The following is a 22,427-nucleotide window of genomic DNA, read 5'->3' on the forward strand; positions in this document are numbered from 1 at the left end:
ATAAAAGGTTAAGGAACAAAAAGAAACCAATGTGGATAAATAGAACTGTAAAGAAAGCATTAAATGACAAAAAGAAAGCATATAATTCACTGAAACAGACAGGAAGCACGGAAGCACTGAAAAACTATAAGGAAAAAAATAGAACATGTAAAAAACAAATAAAAGCGGCCAAACTAGAGACCGAGAGATTAATTGCCAAAGAGAGTAAAACTAACCCTAAAATGTTCTTCAATTATATAAATGTTAAAAAGTATAAATCTGAAGGTGTCGGCCCTTTAAAGAGTAATGAGGGGGAAATCGCAGAGAGCGACGAGGAGAAAGCAAAGCTGTTAAATATTTTTTTCTCCAATGTATTCACTCAGGAAAATAAATTGTCAGATGACATGCCGAATGTTGAAATAAATTCCCCATTAAAAGAGTCCTGTCTGACCAAGGAAGAAGTACATCAGCGACTTAAAAAGATTAAAATAGACAAATCGCCAGGACCGGATGACATACACCCCCGTATCCTAAAGGAATTAAGTAATGTCATAGCCAGACCCTTATTTCTGATATTTGCAGACTCTATACTGACAGGGAATGTCCCACAGGATTGGCGCATGGCAAATGTGGTGCCAATATTCAAAAAGGGGCCAAAAACAGAGCCTGGAAACTATAGGCCGGTAAGTTTAACATCTGTTGTGGGTAAACTGTTTGAAGGTTTTCTGAGAGATGCTATATTAGAGCATCTCAACGGAAATAAGCAAATAACACCATATCAGCATGGCTTTGTGAGGGATCGGTCATGTCAGACTAATTTAAACAGTTTCTATGAGGAGGTAAGTTCTAGACTTGACAGCGGCGAATCAATAGATGTCGTATATCTGGACTTCTCCAAAGCATTTGACACTGTACCACATAAAAGGTTAGTATATAAAATGAGAATGCTCGGACTGGGAGAAAACGTCTGTAAGTGGGTAAGTAACTGACTCAGTGATAGAAAACAGAGGGTGGTTATTAACGGTACACACTCAGATTGGGTCACTGTCACTAGTGGGGTACCTCAGGGGTCAGTATTGGGCCCTATTCTCTTCAATATATTTATTAATGATCTTGTAGAAGGCTTGCATAGTAAAGTATTAATTTCCGCAGATGACACTAAACTGTGTAAAGTAATTTACACTGATGAGGACAGTATACTACTACAGAGGGATCTGGATAGATTGGAGGCTTGGGCAGATAAGTGGCAGATGAGGTTTAACACTGATAAATGTAAAGTTATGCACATGGGAAGGAAAAATGCAAGTCACCCGTACATACTAAATGGTAAAACACTCGGTAACACTGACATGGAAAAGGATCTAGGAATTTTAATAAACAGTAAACTAAGCTGCAAAAACCAGTGTCAGGCAGCTGCTGCCGAGGCCAACAAGATAATGGGTTGCATCAGAAGGGGCATAGATTCCCGTGTACTGTGTACAGTTCTGGTCTCCTGTAAACAAGGCAGACATAGCAGAGCTGGAGAAGGTCCAGAGGAGGGCATCTAAAGTAATAACTGGAATGGGGGTAACTACAGTACCCTGAAAGATTATCAAAATTAGGGTTATTCACTTTAGAAAAAAGACGACTGAGGGGAGATCTAATTAATATGTATAAATATATCAGGGGTCAGTACAGAGATCTATCCCATCAGCTATTTATCCCCAGGACTGTGACGAGGGGACATCCTCTGCGTCTGGAGGAAAGAAGGTTTGTACACAAACATAGAAAAGGATTCTTTACGGTAAGAGCAGTGAGACTCTGGAACTCTCTGCCTGAGGAGGTGGTGATGGTGAGTACAATAAATTCAAGAGGGGCCTGGACGTATTTCTGGAGCTTAATAATATTACAGGCTATAGCTACTAGAGAAGGGTCGTTGATCCAGGGAGTTATTCTGATTGCCTGATTGGAGTAGGGAAGGAATTTTTTATTCCCCTAAAGTGGAGAAAATTGGCTTCTACCACACAGGTTTTTTTTTTTTGCCTTCCTCTGGATCAACTTGCAGGATAACAGGCCGAACTGGATGGACAAATGTCTTTTTTCGGCCTTATGTACTATGTTACTATGTTACTATGTCACATAGGCAGTGACCAACTGACTACATGGAATGTCTCAATAGTAGTTGCGTTTATCCTCCCTCTCAGCAAGTGGGAAAAATTCTCCCATTTTGGAGCAGTATTGATGGTCTAACATGGTGGAGAGCCAGTAGTCATCCCTCTGCCGAATGGTAAATAATATGTCTGTCACTATGCAAGCAACTCAGTATGCATCTGGCCATTTGCGCAAGAGACTCAAAGGGGTGTTTGGGTCATCTGCCTGGTCCTACTCATCGACCCCCAGCTCTTCCTTCTTCTCTTCTGTCACTTATGCAGATAAACCAACCATACCTGTATACATTGCTTGAAAGTGAATGTCCTCCACCTCTGCCAGTTCAGCCCCCACAGGGCTCAAGTGGCTGTGAGATGTAGACCCCATGTCTCTTGTCCCCTGGCCGGCCAGATTTATCAACATCTGCTCCAGGACGTTAAGGAGTGGAATGATGTAATTTATTCCGTAGTCAAGGTGACTGACAAATAAAGCGGCATCCTTAAAGGGCCTGAGCAAATGACAGGCGTCACACATGAGTTGCCACTGGCTAACAGAGTGCTCCTGTCCATGTACATCATCAAGAAATCGTTTATGGCCTTCCTCTGCTCATATAGTCCAACATGTGGAGGGTGGAGTTCTAACGGGTGGAAACATCGCATATCGGGCAATGCTGGGGAACACTATTCTGGCTTTACAGCTCAAAGAGGGCGTGTTTGGTTAAGAGTGACTGAAGTGCATACACAGTTTCCTGGCCATTTTCAGGATGTCTTAAGTTGGGTGGCAGACTTCAGAAACCGATTTACAACCAGAGTAAAGGTGTGAGCCATGTAGGGAACATGGGTCAGCCTCCTTGATGCAGTGCCAACACAATGTTCTTACCCTTATCGGTGACCATGGTTCCCATCTTCAGTTGGTGAGAAGAGTTTCCTCTTGAAGGACGTGGATCAGTTCCTCCCTGGTGTTTCTACATTCAGCATTTTGTCAGTAATCCATCAGTATTGCTAAGCCAAGAAAAACAGGAGTGGATCCAAAACAGAGATGACATGTGAATGGAATATTTGCAAGTCTTCTGTGTTTTGTACCCATTCCTACTTTTGGCTACCAAATCAAAAACCAATTCTGATGCAAAATAGGGACCATATCATGCAGGCCTTACAGCTGTTACATAGACAGGATCCATTGTGCGTCTAATTTGTTCCTCCTTCTGACACATAAGAAGAAAGGTCAAATAAATGATTATGTCAGCCAGGCCAAAAGGCAAAACAGTGGCCCAGTCATGAGGTGGGGGGGGGGGGGGACAGCATGAGAAGTCCACAGAGTGGCCCTATGACATAGTGATGAGGTGTAAGTAGCATGAGGAGACCACAGAGTGACCCAATGACAGAGTCTGGAGGTGGCAGCGGTAGCATCAGGAGGCCACAGAGTTGCACAATGACAGTGTGGAGGTGGCGGCAGCATCAGGAGGCCACAGAGTGACTCAATGACAGAGTGTGGAGGTGGCAACCTCAACAGCTTTAGGAATAGGCCACAAGGGTGGCAGAATGACAGTGTAGAAGTGGCAGCAGCTGCATGAGGAGATCACAGAGTGGCACAATGATAGAGTGTGGAGGTGACAGCAGCATCAAGAGCAGGCCACAGGGTGGCAAAATGACAGCGGAGGGGAGAATTCCTGTCCACTTGGATCATCAAGAAATCGTTTATGGTCCTTCTCTGTTCGTATAGTCGGTCCAACATATGGAGGGTGGAATTCTAATGGGTGAAAACGTTGCATATCAGCCTATGTTGGGGGATACCGTTCTGCCGCTGCAGATCAAGGAGGGTGTGCTTTACAATGTACGATTGGCTAAAGTGCATGCAAAGTTTCCTGGCAATTTTTAGGATGTCTTGCAGATGGGTGGAAGACTTCAGGAACCGCTTAACAACCAGTTTAAACACGTATGCCTTGCAGGGCTCATGGCTCAGCCCTCCTTGACGCAGCGCCGACACCATAATCTTCCCGTTGTTAGTCACCATGGTTTCGATTTAGAGTTGTCGCGAAGAAAGCCAGGATTCAAATTCTTGATGAAGGACACGGAGTAGTTTCTCCCCTGTGTGACTACGTTTGCCCAGGCAAACGAGGTGCAAAACAGCATGACACTGCCGTGCCCTGCACATGTGGTATGCTGGAGGGGCACTGTGAATTGTCCATGCAGTGGAGGCTGAGGATACGATGGAGGATGAGGAGGCAGAGGTGGACATTGTTGCAGGACCAACGATGTGAGAACGTGGAGGCGGAAGCTGCATCACCTGGCAAAGTTGCTGGTGTGGCTGTGCCGGAACCACATTCACCCAGTGGGCCGTAAAGGTCATGTATTGTCCCTGACCGTTGTTAAAGCTCCACATGCCTGCTCTGCCATGCACTTTGGCAGACACCAACAGGCTCAAGGACTGGCCCACCTTCTGTTCTACATAAGTGTGCAAGGCTGGTACTGCCTTTTGGGCAAAGAAATGATGGCTTGGGACTCTCCATCTTGGATCAGCACGAGCCATCAGTTCTCTAAAAGGTGCAGAGTTCACCACTTGTAAAGGGAGGGACTGCGGCACCAGCAACTTGGCAAGGAGCATGTCCAGCTTCTGCGCCGTTGGATGAGTGCATGCATACTGTTGTCTCTCTGCAATCGCTTCGGTGATCGATTGCTGATGCAATGACTGACGATGAGGAGGAGGAGCAGGAGCATCAGTACCAGAGGTGATGGGAAGGACAGACAGCTCCCTTTGGGCTAAGGTGGTGGAGCCTTGACTGCCTGAAATCGGGTGCGTGCCACTAGGTGATACAGCAGTTTCTGCAACAGGCTGGGACACCACATTGGAGCCACAGTTTTCCTAGGCCACGCTGCATATGTTGATGCAGGGCTGTGGTACCAACATTGGCACCCTGGCCACAATTCACCTTCTGCCCACAGATTCTACAAATAGCCATGTTCACCTCCTTCGTCGCCTTAACAAAAAACTGCCGCACCGCTGGGGAGATGATTTTACCCCCAACAATGCACACTGGTTGACTGCTACCGCAGCTGCTTTCATGAACCCCTGGACCACTACTTTCCGGGCAGGTAGGCTCCTGCAAAGTGGGTGGTCTACCCCGGGCACGTTTGGCTCCCGACCTTCCACTGCTGCCAACCTGCTGACTCCCGGCCACGCTAGAGACTTGCTGGCTCCGCCGCTGCCTCACGGGCAAGCTGCAACCCTCTTCTCCCGATGTTGATGAAGCCTCTAATTCACCTGGCTTCCAAGTGCGATCAGCTAATTCATTATTAGAGATGAGCGAATCGAAGCTGACAAAGTGGAATTCAATCCGAATTTCAGGAAAAATTTGATTTGCAACGAAGCTGAATTTCCTCGCTCTTCGTGGTAACAAATTGAATTTTTTCATAAAATGGCTGCTGTACATGTGAGAACATGGAGAAAGGAACTCTGGTAAGGTGGGATCACCCATAATGCCATGCATGCATGCAGCCAATCAGCAGCCAGCCAGCCCTGATGTCACATCCCTATAAATAGCATCAGCCATCTTAGATTCTGTCATTTACCAGTGTACTTAGAGCAGGGAGAGACGTCAACAGGCGCTAGGGACAATCTTAGAAAAACTTCATTGTGCTGAAAAATCAATTTACAAGTGCAGGGAAAGATTTTTCAAGGTGTAGATAAAGGATAGGGAGGAATCATTTCACAGTGTTTATGTTGAAAAGGGTTAAGTAGGGGAGTTTACAGCCTGGGTAATATGAACAATCCTAGTACACCTTGCAGCACTGACTGGAGATCCAAATTGCGATTATACTGCTCTGTAATTCCAGCAAACCATTTTTGTTATTGGGGTGCAAATGCTGTTTGATACAGCCATTACAAGGAAATATTTCTATGTCTTATTTGGTCTTGTGCAGTGCAGTTATATGCTCTAAAGCATTTTTTGGCTTATATTAGTGGGAAAAAAGGGCTTATTGGCCTTTGTGTGGTGAATGGCTGAAATTACAGCCCTTTTTGTCGTGCATTAGTGGCAAAAGTACAATATATTTGCAGTTCAGTGGTGCAGTTATATGTTCTAAAGCCTTTTGTGGCGTGTATTAGCGGAACAAGAAAAAATATATTTGCTGGACAGCAGTGCAGTTATATGTTTTAAAGCCATTTTTGCTGTGTATTAGTGGCAAAATAAAAATATATTTGCCGTTCAGCGTGCAGTTATATGTTTTAAAGTCTTTTAAAGCGTGCATAGGCGGAAGAAGAAAAAATATATTTGCCGGTAAGCAGTGCAGTTATATGTTTCAAAGCCTTTTGTGGCGTGTATCACCAGAAAAAGAAAAAATATATTTGCCGATCAGAGAGCTGATACAGACACACTGCTGAATCAAAATTCTCTCTCATTTATTCCATGCAAGCATACATATTTATAACACTACAGATAATCACAGACAAATCTGGCATGCCACCAAATGGGTGGAAAGCGAAACTAATTATTTGATGTGTTATTCATAAAAGGCAATACTTCCGCACCATACTAACAAAAGTCTAATAATTAAAAACATCTTATCTTAACCTTTTGGGGACATATGACCTACCGATACGGCATGATGTCCTGGTACTTAAGGACACATGATGTACCGGTACGTCATGTGTAGTTCCGATCACCGCCGCGCAGGCACCCTGGGACAATGCGTGGGGAGTCCTGTGACCCCCTCCGTATCAGCGATCGCCGCAAACCCCAGGTCAATTCAGACCAGTTTGCGGCGTTTACGGGTCAATGCGGCGGGGATCGGCGGTGCCATCGGGTCCCCAGTGCGGCTGTAATGGGGACCCGATGGCATGGAAGGCAGCGCAATGCCTTCCTTAGGCATCTGCGCTGCCTTCCGGTGAAGAGCTTGTGAGATCCAGCCCCCTGGATCTCACAGGCAGGAAGCTGTATGAGTAATACACACTGTATTACTCATACAGCCAATGCATTCCAATACAGAAGTATTGGAATGCATTGTAAAGGGGATCAGACCCCCAAAAGTTGAAGTCCCAAAGTGGGACAAAATATAAAGTTAAAAAAAAGTTGAAAAAATAAAGTTTTCCCCCCCAAAATTAAAAGTTTCAAGTAAAAAAAAACTTCATTTCCCTCAAATAAAGTAAAAAAAAGAATTGGTAAAAAAATAGGTGACATATTAGATATCGCCGCATCTGTATCGATCGGCTCTATAAACATATCAAATGACCTAACCCCTCAGATGAACACTGTAACCCATAACCCATTTTTTTGTCACCTTACATCACTTAAAGTACAACAGCAAGCGATCAAAAAGGTGTATGCCCACCAAAATAGTACAAATCTAACCGTCACCTCATCCCACAAAAATGAGCCCCCTACTTAAGACAAAAGCCTCAAAAAAAAAAACTTTGGCTCAGAATATGGAGACACTAAAACATCTTTTTTTTGCTTAAAAAAAGATGTTATAGTGTAAAACTTAAGGTGAACACCGTAAAAAAAAAAGAAATCATATAAAAAAAGACAATTTTTTGTCACCTTGCATAACATAAAGTGTAATAGCAAGCGATCAAAAAGTCATATGCACCCCAAAATAGTGCCAATCAAACCATAATCTCATCGCGCAAAAAATGAGACCCTACCTAAGATAATCACCCAAAAACTGAAAAAAATATGGCTCTCAGAATATGAAGATACTAAAACATGATTTATTTTTTGTTTCAAAAATGATATTATTGTGTAAAACTTACATAAATAAAAAAAGTATACATATTAGGTATTGCAGCATCCATAATAACCTTCTCTATAAAAATATCACATGACCTAACCCCTGAGGTGAATACAGTAAAAAAAAAAAAAAAAAAAAACGGTGTAAAAAAAGCAATTTTTTTTTCACCTTACATCACAAAAAGTGTAATATCAAGCAATCAAAAAGTCAGACGCACCCCAAAATGAGGCCAATCAAACCGTCATCTCATCCTGAAAAAAATGAGCCCATACACAAAACAGTCACCCAAAAAAAGTCTTTCAGAATGTGGAGACACTAAAGAATCTTTTTTTTATTTTTATGCTTTGTTATGTAAAACTGAAACAAACAACCAGTCATATTTGGTATTGTTGCATCTGTGACAACCTGCTCTATAAAAATACCACATGATCTAACCTGTCAGATGAATTTTGTAAATAAAAAAAATTAAAACGGTGCCAAAACAGCTATCTCTTGTTACCTTGCCTCACAAAAAGTGTACTATAGAGCAACCAAAAATCAAATGTCCCCTAAAATAATACCATCAAAACTTCCACCCTATCCTGTAGTTTCTAAAATGGGGTAACATTTTTGGAGTTTCTACTCTAGGGGTGCATCAGGGGGGCTTCAAATGGGACATGTAAAAAAACCCATCAAAATCTGCCTTCCAAAAGCTGTATGGCATTCCTTTCCTTCTGCGCCCTGCCGTGTGCACGAACAGCATTTTCTGACCACATATGGGGTGTTTCTGTAAACTACAGAATCAGAGCCATAAATATTGAGTTTTGTTTGTTAACACCCTTGCTTTGTAACTGGAAAAAAAATATTACAATGGAAAATCTGCCAAAAAAGTGAAATTTTATCTCTATTTTCCATTAATTCTTGTGGAACACCTAAAGGGTTAACAACATTTGTAAAAATCAGTTTTAAATACCTTGAGGGGTGTATTTTCTAAAATGGGGTCACATTTTTGGAGTTTCTACTCTAGGGGTGCATCAGGGGGGCTTCAAATGGGACATGGTGTCAAAAAACCAGTCCAGCAAAATCTGCCTTCCAAAAACCATATGGGATTCCTTTCCTTCTGTGCCCTGTCATGTGTCCGTACAGCACATATAGGGTGTTTCTGTAAACTACAGAATCAGGGCCATAAATATTGAGTTTTGTTTGGCTGTTAACCCTTGCTTTGTAACTGGAAAAAAAAATATTTGAAATGGAAAATCTGCCCAAAAAGTTAAATTTTGAAATGTTATCTCTATTTTCCATTAATTCTTGTGGAACACCTAAAGGGTTATAAAAGTTTGTAAAATCAGTTTTGAATACCTTGAGGGGTGTAGTTTCTATTATGTGGTCATTTTTGGGTGGTTTCTATTATGTAAGCCTCACAAAGTGACTTCAGACCTGAGCTGTTCCTTAAAAAGTGGGTTTTGAAAATGTTTGAAACATTTCAAGATTTGCTTCTAAACTTCTAAGCCTTGTAACATCCCCAAAAAATAAAACGTCTTTCCCAAAATGATCCAAACATGAAGTAGACATATGGGGAATGTAAAGTAATAACTATTTTTAGGTTTTACTATGTATTATAGAAGTAGAGAAATTGAAACTTGGAAATTTGCTAATGTTTCAAAATTTTTGGTAAATTTGATATTTTTTTAATAAATAAAAATAAAAAAAACTTTACTCCATTTTACCAGTGTCATGAAGTACAATATGTGACAAAAAAACTATCTCATAATGGCCTGGATAAGTTAAAGCGTTTTAAAGTTATCACCACATAAAGTGACACTGGTCAGATTTGCAAAAAATTGCCTGGTCCTTAAGGTGAAATATGGCCTTGTCCTTAAGGGGTTAAAATTAGTTTCTCCAGCAGTACATCCCAAAACTCAAAAGCAACATAACTATCTCTTGTATGTCAAACTCTGATAAGGAAATGAGGGAACTGACTTTTCTAAAATTAGATTACTGGTACACGAGTACCTATCAGACTGGAACAGTTTCATTGGAGTCCAGGAGAAATGGTACCACTTAAAAGTGGCACTATTGAAGGCAACAGAAAATTGCATTCGGCTTGTCAGTAAAAGCAAAATAAGGAAGAGACCACTGTGGTACTCAGCAGAAGTGGCCAAAATCATTAAAAACAAAAAGATAGCATTTAGGAATTATAAAAAACAAACAAAATGAGGATGACAGACAAATGTATAAGATTAGGCAGAGAGAGGCCAAACAAGTTATAAGAGCTTCTAAAGCACAGACAGAAGAGAAATTAGCTCAGTCAGGGAAAAAAGGCGATAAGGCATTCTTCAGATACATAAATGAAAAAAGGAAACTAAAACAAGGAATTACCAAATTAAAAACTAAAGAAGGAAGGTATATGGAAGAAGATAAAGAACTAGCTGACTGCCTCAATGAATACTTCTGTTCAGTTTTTACAAAGGAAAATGAAGGAGAAGGACCTCAGTTAGGAAAGAAGACTAATGAATCTTTTGGCGCATGTGTCTTTACAGAGGAAGAGGTTCTAAGTCAACTGTCTAAAATTAATACAAATAGGTCACAGGGGCCTGATGGGATACACCCAAAGCTATTAAAAGAGCTCCACGGTGAACTAGCAAAACCATTAACAGATTTATTTAACTAATCACTGGCAACAGGAGTCGTCCCAGAAAATTGGAAATTAGCAAATGTTGTACCCATTCACAAGAAAGATAGTAAGGAGGAATCGGGCAACTATAGGCCAGTAAGCCTGACATCAATAGTGGGGAAATTAATGGAAACCATACTTAAGGAGAGGATTGTGGACCATCTAAAATACCATGGATTGAAAGATGAAGAACAGCATGGGTTTACTTCAGGGAGATCATGTCAAACTAATTTTATAGATTTTTTTAATTGGGTGACAAAAATAATAGATGGAGGAGGTGCAGTAGACATCGCTTATCTAGACTTTAGTAAGGCTTTTGATACTGTCCCACATAGAAGGCGTATCAATAAAGTGCAGTCATTGGGCTTGGACTCCCATATTGTTGAATGGATTAGGCAGTGGCTGAGGGACAGACAACAGAGGGTTGTAGTCAATGGAGTATATTCAGACCAAGGTCTTGTTACCAGTGGGGTACCTCAGGGATCTGTTCTGGGATCCATATTGTTTAATATCTTTATCAGCAAAATTGCAGAAGGCCTCAATGGTAAGGTGTGTCTTTTTGCTGATGATACAAAGATTTGTAACAGGGTTGATGTTCCTGGAGGAATACACCAAATGGAAAAGGACTTAGGAAAACTAGAGGAATGGTCAAAAATCTGGCAACTAAAATTTAATGTTGATAAGTGCAAGATAATGCACCTGGGACGTAAAAACCCAAGAGCAGAATATAAAATCAGTGATACAGTCCTAACCTCAGTATCTGAGGAAAGGGATTTAGGGATCATTATTTCAGAAGACTTAAAGGTAGGCAGACAATGTCATAGAGCAGCAGGAAATGCTAGCAGAATGCTTAGGTGTATAGCAAGAGGAATTACCAGTAGAAAGAGGGAGGTGCTCATGCCGCTCTACAGAGCACTAGTGAGACCTCATTTGGAGTATTGTGCTCAGTACTGGAGACCATATCTCCAGAAGGATATTGATACTTTGGAAAGAGTTCAGAGAAGAGCTACTAAACTGGTACATGGATTGCAGGATAAAACTTACCAGGAAAGATTAAAGGAACTTAACATGTATAGCTTGGAAGAAAGACGAGACAGAGGGGATATGATAGAAACTTTTAAATACATAAAGGGAATCAACAAGGTAAAAGAGGAAAGAATATTTAAAAGAAGAAAAACTGCTACAAGAGGACATAGTTTTAAATTAGAGGGGCAAAGGTTTAAAAGTAATATCAGGAAGTATTACTTTACTGAGAGAGTAGTGGATGCATGGAATAGCCTTCCTGGAGAAGTGGCAGCTGCAAATACAGTGAAGGAGTTTAAGCATGCATGGGATAGGCATAAGGCCATCCTTCATATAAGATAGGGCCAGGGGCTATCTGTAGTACTTAGTATATTGGGCAGACTAGATGGGCCAAATGGTTCTTATCTGCCGACACATTCTATGTTTCTATGTTTCTATGTCTCTATCCTGTAACTGACAGGCTGTCCCTTAACTGGTTTCTTCTTTATTGGGAACAGAGGGGTATTAGCGGGAGATACTGTTTTTATCAATACAATGGCCTGTAGAAAAGCATCAATTTGACTGGCCACTGCTATCTCCTGGGCATGACTCAGGGGGTACTGCTTCACTTGAGGGGGCTGACATCCTGGCTTAAGATACACAGTGATTGGAGACACAGGGAGTCTTCCAATGTCTGTTTTAGATGTTGTTCACAAATCCTTCAGTACCACCTCAGGAACAGCCTGGTCTATAAGGGTTTATTCTGATGGTTCAGTCTCAGGCTGGGCCAGTGTCGCTATTAAGGGACATAATTAGAGTTGAGCGAACACCTGGATGTTCGGGTTCGAGAAGTTCGGCCGAACATCCCAGAAAAGGTTCGGGTTCGGGATCCGAACCCGATCCGAACTTCGTCCCGAACCCGAACCCCATTGAAGTCAATGGGGACCCGAACTTTTCGGCACTAAAACGGCTGTAAAACAGCCCAGGAAAGGGCTAGAGGGCTGCAAAAGGCAGCAACATGTAGGTAAATCCCCTGCAAACAAATGTGGATAGGGAAATTAATTAAAATAAAAATTAAATAAATAAAAATTAACCAAAATCAATTGGAGAGAGGTTCCATAGCAGAGAATCTGGCTTCCCGTCACCCACCACTGGAACAGTCCATTCTCAGATATTTAGGCCCCGGCACCCAGGCAGAGGAGAGAGGTCCCGTAACAGAGAATCTGTCTTCATGTCAGCAGAGAATTAGTCTGCATGTCATAGCAGAGAATGAGGCTTCACGTCAGCCACCACTGCAACAGTCCATTGGCATATATTTAGGCCTAGCACACAGGCAGAGGAGAGAGGTCCCGTAACAGAGAATCTGGCTTCATGTCAGCAGAGAATCAGTCTGCATGTCATAGCAGAGAATGAGGCTTCACGTCAGCCACCACTGCAACAGTCCATTGGCATATATTTAGGCCCAGCACACACACAGGCAGAGGAGAGAGGTCCCGTAACAGAGAATCTGTCTTCATGTCAGCAGAGAATTAGTCTGCATGTCATAGCAGAGAATGAGGCTTCACGTCACCCACCACTGCAACAGTCCATTGGCATATATTTAGGCCTAGCACACAGGCAGAGCAGAGAGGTCCCGTAACAGACAATCTGGCTTCATGACAGCAGAGAATCAGTCTGCATGTCATAGCAGAGAATGAGGCTTCACGTCACCCACCACTGCAACAGTCCATTGGCATATATTTAGGCCTAGCACACAGGCAGAGGAGAGAGGTCCCGTAACAGAGAATCTGTCTTCATGTCAGCAGAGAATCAGTCTGCATGTCATAGCAGAGAATGAGGCTTCACGTCAGCCACCACTGCAACAGTCCATTGGCATATATTTAGGCCCAGCACCCAGGCAGAGGAGGGAGGTCCCGTAACAGAGAATCTGTCTTCATGTCAGCAGAGAATTAGTCTGCATGTCATAGCAGAGAATGAGGCTTCACGTCAGCCACCACTGCAACAGTCCATTGGCATATATTTAGGCCCAGCACACACACAGGCAGAGGAGAGAGGTCCCGTAACAGAGAATCTGGCTTCATGTCAGCAGAGAATCAGTCTGCATGTCATAGCAGAGAATGAGGCTTCACGTCAGCCACCACTGCAACAGTCCATTGGCATATATTTAGGCCCAGCACACACACAGGCAGAGGAGAGAGGTCCCGTAACAGAGAATCTGGCTTCATGTCAGCAGAGAATCAGTCTGCATGTCATAGCAGAGAATGAGGCTTCACGTCAGCCACCACTGCAACAGTCCATTGGCATATATTTAGGCCCAGCACCCAGGCAGAGGAGGGAGGTCCCGTAACAGAGAATCTGTCTTCATGTCAGCAGAGAATTAGTCTGCATGTCATAGCAGAGAATGAGGCTTCACGTCAGCCACCACTGCAACAGTCCATTGGCATATATTTAGGCCCAGCACACACACAGGCAGAGGAGAGAGGTCCCGTAACAGAGAATCTGGCTTCATGTCAGCAGAGAATCAGTCTGCATGTCATAGCAGAGAATGAGGCTTCACGTCAGCCACCACTGCAACAGTCCATTGGCATATATTTAGGCCCAGCACACACACAGGCAGAGGAGAGAGGTCCCGTAACAGAGAATCTGGCTTCATGTCAGCAGAGAATCAGTCTGCATGTCATAGCAGAGAATGAGGCTTCACGTCAGCCACCACTGCAACAGTCCATTGGCATATATTTAGGCCCAGCACACACACAGGCAGAGGAGAGAGGTCCCGTAACAGAGAATCTGGCTTCATGTCAGCAGAGAATCAGTCTGCATGTCATAGCAGAGAATGAGGCTTCACGTCAGCCACCACTGCAACAGTCCATTGGCATATATTTAGGCCCAGCACACACACAGGCAGAGGAGAGAGGTCCCGTAACAGAGAATCTGTCTTCATGTCAGCAGAGAATTAGTCTGCATGTCATAGCAGAGAATGAGGCTTCACGTCACCCACCACTGCAACAGTCCATTGGCATATATTTAGGCCTAGCACACAGGCAGAGCAGAGAGGTCCCGTAACAGACAATCTGGCTTCATGACAGCAGAGAATCAGTCTGCATGTCATAGCAGAGAATGAGGCTTCACGTCACCCACCACTGCAACAGTCCATTGGCATATATTTAGGCCTAGCACACAGGCAGAGCAGAGAGGTCCCGTAACAGACAATCTGGATTCATGTCAGCAGAGAATCAGTCTGCATGTCATAGCAGAGAATGAGGCTTCACGTCACCCACCACTGCAACAGTCCATTGGCATATATTTAGGCCTAGCACACAGGCAGAGCAGAGAGGTCCCGTAACAGACAATCTGGCTTCATGACAGCAGAGAATCAGTCTGCATGTCATAGCAGAGAATGAGGCTTCACGTCACCCACCACTGCAACAGTCCATTGGCATATATTTAGGCCTAGCACACAGGCAGAGCAGAGAGGTCCCGTAACAGACAATCTGGCTTCATGTCAGCAGAGAATCAGTCTGCATGTCATAGCAGAGAATGAGGCTTCACGTCACCCACCACTGCAACAGTCCATTGGCATATATTTAGGCCTAGCACACAGGCAGAGCAGAGAGGTCCCGTAACAGACAATCTGGCTTCATGACAGCAGAGAATCAGTCTGCATGTCATAGCAGAGAATGAGGCTTCACGTCACCCACCACTGCAACAGTCCATTGGCATATATTTAGGCCTAGCACACAGGCAGAGCAGAGAGGTCCCGTAACAGACAATCTGGCTTCATGTCAGCAGAGAATCAGTCTGCATGTCATAGCAGAGAATGAGGCTTCACGTCACCCACCACTGCAACAGTCCATTGGCATATATTTAGGCCTAGCACACAGGCAGAGCAGAGAGGTCCCGTAACAGACAATCTGGCTTCATGTCAGCAGAGAATCAGTCTGCATGTCATAGCAGAGAATGAGGCTTCACGTCACCCACCACTGCAACAGTCCATTGGCATATATTTAGGCCTAGCACACAGGCAGAGCAGAGAGGTCCCGTAACAGACGATCTGGCTTCATGTCAGCAGAGAATTAGTCTGCATGTCATAGCAGAGAATCAGGCTTCATGTCAGCCACCACTGCAACAGTCCATTGGCATATATTTAGGCCCAGCACCCAGGCAGAGGAGGGAGGTCCCGTAACAGAGAATCTGTCTTCATGTCAGCAGAGAATCAGTCTGCATGTCATAGCAGAGAATGAGGCTTCACGTCAGCCACCACTGCAACAGTCCATTGGCATATATTTAGGCCTAGCACACAGGCAGAGGAGAGGTTCATTCAACTTTGGGTAGCCTCGCAATATAATGGTAAAATGAAAATAAAAATAGGATTGAATGAGGAAGTGCCCTGGAGTCCAATAATATATGGTTATGGGGAGGTAGTTAATGTCTAATCTGGACAAGGGACGGACAGGTCCTGTGGGATCCATGCCTGGTTCATTTTTATGAACGTCAGCTTGTCCACATTGGCTGTAGACAGGCGGCTGCGTTTGTCTGTAATGACGCCCCCTGCCGTGCTGAATACACGTTCAGACAAAACGCTGGCTGCCGGGCAGGCCAGCACCTCCAAGGCATAAAAGGCTAGCTCTGGCCACGTGGACAATTTAGAGACCCAGAAGTTGAATGGGGCCGAACCATCAGTCAGTACGTGGAGGGGTGTGCACACGTACTGTTCCACCATGTTAGTGAAATGTTGCCTCCTGCTAACACGTTGCGTATCAGGTGGTGGTGCAGTTAGCTGTGGCGTGTTGACAAAAGTTTTCCACATCTCTGCCATGCTAACCCTGCCCTCAGAGGAGCTGGCCGTGACACAGCTGCCTTGGCGACCTCTTGCTCCTCCTCTGCCTTGGCCTTGGGCTTCCACTTGTTCCCCTGTGACATTTGGGAATGCTCTCAGTAGCGCGTCTACCAACGTGCGCTTGTACTCGCGCATCTTCCTATCACGCTCCAGTGCAGGAAGTAAGGTGGGCACATTGTCTTTGTAGCGTGGATCCAGCAGGGTGGCAACCCAGTAGTCCGCACAGGTTAAAATGTGGGCAACTCTGCTGTCGTTGCGCAGGCACTGCAGCATGTAGTCGCTCATGTGTGCCAGGCTGCCCAGGGGTAAGGACAAGCTGTCCTCTGTGGGAGGCGTATCGTCATCGTCCTGCCTTTCCCCCCAGCCACGCACCAGTGATGGACCCGAGCTGCGTTGGGTGCCACCCCGCTGTGACCATGCTTCATCCTCATCCTCCTCCACCTCCTCCTCATCCTCGTCCTCCTCGTCCTCCAGTAGTGGGCCCTGGCTGGCCACATTTGTACCTGGCCTCTGCTGTTGCAAAAAACCTCCCTCTGAGTCACTTCGAAGAGACTGGCCTGAAAGTGCTAAAAATGACCCCTCTTCCTCATCCTCCTCCTCCTCCTCCTGGGCCACCTCCTGTTCCATCATCGCCCTAAGTGTTTTCTCAAGGAGACATAGAAGTGGTATTGTAACGCTGATAACGGTGTCATCGCCACTGGCCATGTTGGTGGAGTACTCGAAACAGCGCAACAGGGCACACAGGTCTCGCATGGAGGCCCAGTCATTGGTGGTGAAGTGGTGCTGTTCTGTAGTGCGACTGACCCGTGCGTGCTGCAGCTGAAACTCCACTATGGCCTGCTGCTGCTCGCACAGTCTGTCCAGCATGTGCAAGGTGGAGTTCCACCTGGTGGGCACGTCGCATATGAGGCGGTGAGCGGGAAGGCCGAAGTTACGCTGTAGCGCAGACAGGCGAGCAGCGGCAGGATGTGAACGCCGGAAGCGCGAACAGACGGCCCGCACTTTATGCAGCAGCTCTGACATGTCGGGGTAGTTGTGAATGAACTTCTGCACCACCAAATTCAGCACATGCGCCAAGCAAGGGATGTGCGTCAAATTGGCTAGTCCCAGAGCTGCAACGAGATTTCGCCCATTATCACACACCACCAGGCCGGGCTTGAGGCTCACCGGCAGCAACCACTCGTCGGTCTGTTGTTCAATACCCCGCCACAACTCCTGTGCGGTGTGGGGCCTGTCCCCCAAACATATGAGTTTCAGAATGGCCTGCTGACGTTTACCCCGGGCTGTGCTGAAGTTGGTGGTGAAGGTGTGTGGCTGACTGGATGAGCAGGTGGAAGAAGAGGAGGAGGAAGCCGAGAAGGAGGAGGTGGCAACAGGAGGCAAAGAATGTTGCCCTGCGATCCTTGGCGGCGGCAGGACGTGCGCCAAACAGCTCTCCGCCTGGGGCCCAGCTGCCACTACATTTACCCAGTGTGCAGTTAGGGAGATATAGCGTCCCTGGCCGTGCTTACTGGTCCACGTATCTGTGGTTAGGTGGACCTTGCTACAGATGGCGTTGCGCAGTGCACACTTGATTTTATCGGATACTTGGTTGTGCAGGGAAGGCACGGCTCTCTTGGAGAAGTAGTGCCGGCTGGGAACAACATACTGTGGGACAGCAAGCGACATGAGCTGTTTGAAGCTGTCTGTGTCCACCAGCCTAAATGACAGCATTTCATAGGCCAGTAGTTTAGAAATGCTGGCATTCAGGGCCAGGGATCGAGGGTGGCTAGGTGGGAATTTACGCTTTCTATCAAATGTTTGTGAGATGGAGAGCTGAACGCTGGCGTGTGACATGGTTGAGACGCTTGGTGACGGAGGTGGTGGTGGTGGTGTTGGTGGTACATCCCCTGTTTGCTGGGCGGCAGGTGCCAACGTTCCTCCAGAGGCGGAGGAAGAGGCCGAGGCGGCAGCAGCAGAATAGGCCGAGGCGGCAGCAGCAGAAGAGGTAGCAGGGGGAGCCTGAGTGACTTCCTTGGTTTTAAGGTGTTTACTCCACTGCAGTTCATGCTTTGCATGCAGGTGCCTGGTCATGCAGGTTGTGCTCAGGTTCAGAACGTTAATGCCTCGCTTCAGGCTCTGATGGCACAGCGTGCAAACCACTCGGGTCTTGTCGTCAGCACATTGTTTGAAGAAGTGCCATGCCAGGGAACTCCTTGAAGCTGCCTTTGGGGTGCTCGGTCCCAGATGGCGGCGGTCAGTAGCAGGCGGAGTCTCTTGGCGGCGGGTGTTCTGCTTTTGCCCACTGCTCCCTCTTTTGCTACGCTGTTGGCTCGGTCTCACCACTGCCTCTTCCTCCGAACTGTGAAAGTCAGTGGCACGACCTTCATTCCATGTGGGGTCTAGGACCTCATCGTCCCCTGCATCGTCTTCCACCCAGTCTTGATCCCTGACCTCCTGTTCAGTCTGCACACTGCAGAAAGACGCAGCAGTTGGCACCTGTGTTTCGTCATCATCAGAGACATGCTGAGGTGGTATTCCCATGTCCTCATCATCAGGAAACATAAGTGGTTGTGCGTCAGTGCATTCTATGTCTTTCACCGCTGGGGAAGGGCTAGGTGGATGCCCTTGGGAAACCCTGCCAGCGGAGTCTTCAAACAGCATAAGAGACTGCTGCATAACTTGAGGCTGAGACAGTTTCCCTGGTATGCATGGGGGTGATGTGACAGACTGATGGGGTTGGTTTTCAGGCGCCATCTGTGCGCTTTCTGCAGAAGACTGGGTGGGAGATAATGTGAACGTGCTGGATCCACTGTCGGCCACCCAATTGACTAATGCCTGTACCTGCTCAGGCCTTACCATCCTTAGAACGGCATTGGGCCCCACCATATATCGCTGTAAATTCTGGCGGCTACTGGGACCTGAGGTAGTTGGTACACTAGGACGTGTGGATGTGGCAGAACGGCCACGTCCTCTCCCAGCACCAGAGGGTCCACTAACACCACCACGACCATGTCCACGTCCGCGTCCCTTACTAGATGTTTTTCTCATTGTTATGGTTCACCACAACAACAAATATATTATTTGGCCCAATGTATTGTATTCAAATTCAGCGGGATATAAATTTGAGGCCTAGTATTTAGGCGCTGGGTGACCGGTATGGATTTAGTGACAGAATTAGACTTGGAAATGCACAGAAGCGTGTGTGTGAAGTTATTCTGAATGACCCAATGTGCACCTTGAATATTATATACCCTTTTTGGGATAGATTTCAAATAGCTCTGATATAGCAGGAACCACTAAATTATGAAATTGCTAAATTGGGAATTGTACTTCAACCCAGAACAAAAAATGTGCTTTGACGGGCACTAAATAACTTTCCCAGCTACAACAGTACAGCGGTAACGAGAGATTTAGAGGGATTTAAATTTGAGGCCTAGTATTTAGGCGCTGGGTGACAGGTATGGGTTTAGTGACAGAATTAGACTTGGAAATACACAGTAGCGGGTGTGTGTGAAGTTATTCTGAATGACCCAATGTGCACCTTCAATATTATATACCCTTTTTGGGATAGATTTCAAATAGCTCTGATATAGCAGGAACCACTAAATTATGAAATTGCTAAATTGGGAATTGTACTTCAACCCAGAACAAAAAATGTGCTTTGACGGACACTAAATATCTTGCCCAGCAACAACAGTACAGCGGTGGGTAACGAGAGATTTAGAGGGATTTAAATTTGAGGCCTAGTATTTAGGCGCTGGGTCACCGGTATGGATTTAGTGACAGAATTAGACTTGGAAATGCACAGAAGCGTGTGTGTGAAGTTATTCTGAATGACCCTATGTGCACCTTCAATATTATATACCCTTTTAGGGATAGATTTCAAATAGCTCTGATATAGCAGAAACCACTAAATTATGAAATTGCTAAATTGGGAATTGTACTTCAACCCAGAACAAAAAATGTGCTTTGACGGACACTAAATATCTTGCCCAGCAACAACAGTACAGCGGTGGGTAACGAGAGATTTAGAGGGATTTAAATTTGAGGCCTAGTATTTAGGCGCTGGGTGACAGGTATGGGTTTAGTGACAGAATTAGACTTGGAAATACACAGTAGCGGGTGTGTGTGAAGTTATTCTGAATGACCCAATGTGCACCTTCAATATTATATACCCTTTTTGGGATAGATTTCAAATAGCTCTGATATAGCAGGAACCACTAAATTATGAAATTGCTAAATTGGGAATTGTACTTCAACCCAGAACAAAAAATGTGCTTTGACGGACACTAAATATCTTGCCCAGCAACAACAGTACAGCGGTGGGTAACGAGAGATTTAGAGGGATTTAAATTTGAGGCCTAGTATTTAGGCGCTGGGTGACAGGTATGGGTTTAGTGACAGAATTAGACTTGGAAATACACAGTAGCGGGTGTGTGTGAAGTTATTCTGAATGACCCAATGTGCACCTTCAATATTATATACCCTTTTTGGGATAGATTTCAAATAGCTCTGATATAGCAGGAACCACTAAATTATGAAATTGCTAAATTGGGAATTGTACTTCAACCCAGAACAAAAAATGTGCTTTGACGGACACTAAATATCTTGCCCAGCAACAACAGTACAGCGGTGGGTAACGAGAGATTTAGAGGGATTTAAATTTGAGGCCTAGTATTTAGGCGCTGGGTCACCGGTATGGATTTAGTGACAGAATTAGACTTGGAAATGCACAGAAGCGTGTGTGTGAAGTTATTCTGAATGACCCTATGTGCACCTTCAATATTATATACCCTTTTAGGGATAGATTTCAAATAGCTCTGATATAGCAGAAACCACTAAATTATGAAATTGCTAAATTGGGAATTGTACTTCAACCCAGAACAAAAAATGTGCTTTGACGGACACTAAATATCTTGCCCAGCAACAACAGTACAGCGGTGGGTAACGAGAGATTTAGAGGGATTTAAATTTGAGGCCTAGTATTTAGGCGCTGGGTGACAGGTATGGGTTTAGTGACAGAATTAGACTTGGAAATACACAGTAGCGGGTGTGTGTGAAGTTATTCTGAATGACCCAATGTGCACCTTCAATATTATATACCCTTTTTGGGATAGATTTCAAATAGCTCTGATATAGCAGGAACCACTAAATTATGAAATTGCTAAATTGGGAATTGTACTTCAACCCAGAACAAAAAATGTGCTTTGACGGACACTAAATATCTTGCCCAGCAACAACAGTACAGCGGTGGGTAACGAGAGATTTAGAGGGATTTAAATTTGAGGCCTAGTATTTAGGCGCTGGGTCACCGGTATGGATTTAGTGACAGAATTAGACTTGGAAATGCACAGAAGCGTGTGTGTGAAGTTATTCTGAATGACCCTATGTGCACCTTCAATATTATATACCCTTTTAGGGATAGATTTCAAATAGCTCTGATATAGCAGAAACCACTAAATTATGAAATTGCTAAATTGGGAATTGTACTTCAACCCAGAACAAAAAATGTGCTTTGACGGACACTAAATATCTTGCCCAGCAACAACAGTACAGCGGTGGGTAACGAGAGATTTAGAGGGATTTAAATTTGAGGCCTAGTATTTAGGCGCTGGGTCACCGGTATGGATTTAGTGACAGAATTAGACTTGGAAATGCACAGAAGCGTGTGTGTGAAGTTATTCTGAATGACCCTATGTGCACCTTCAATATTATATACCCTTTTTGGGATAGATTTCAAATAGCTCTGATATAGCAGAAACCACTAAATTATGAAATTGCTAAATTGGGAATTGTACTTCAACCCAGAACAAAAAATGTGCTTTGACGGACACTAAATATCTTGCCCAGCAACAACAGTACAGTGGTGGGTAACGAGAGATTTAGAGGGATTTAAATTTGAGGCCTAGTATTTAGGCGCTGGGTCACCGGTATGGATTTAGTGACAGAATTAGACTTGGAAATGCACAGAAGCGTGTGTGTGAAGTTATTCTGAATGACCCTATGTGCACCTTCAATATTATATACCCTTTTAGGGATAGATTTCAAATAGCTCTGATATAGCAGAAACCACTAAATTATGAAATTGCTAAATTGGGAATTGTACTTCAACCCAGAACAA

Source organism: Bufo gargarizans, chromosome 1, assembly GCF_014858855.1.
Source record: "Bufo gargarizans isolate SCDJY-AF-19 chromosome 1, ASM1485885v1, whole genome shotgun sequence".
Lineage (NCBI taxonomy): Eukaryota > Metazoa > Chordata > Amphibia > Anura > Bufonidae > Bufo > Bufo gargarizans.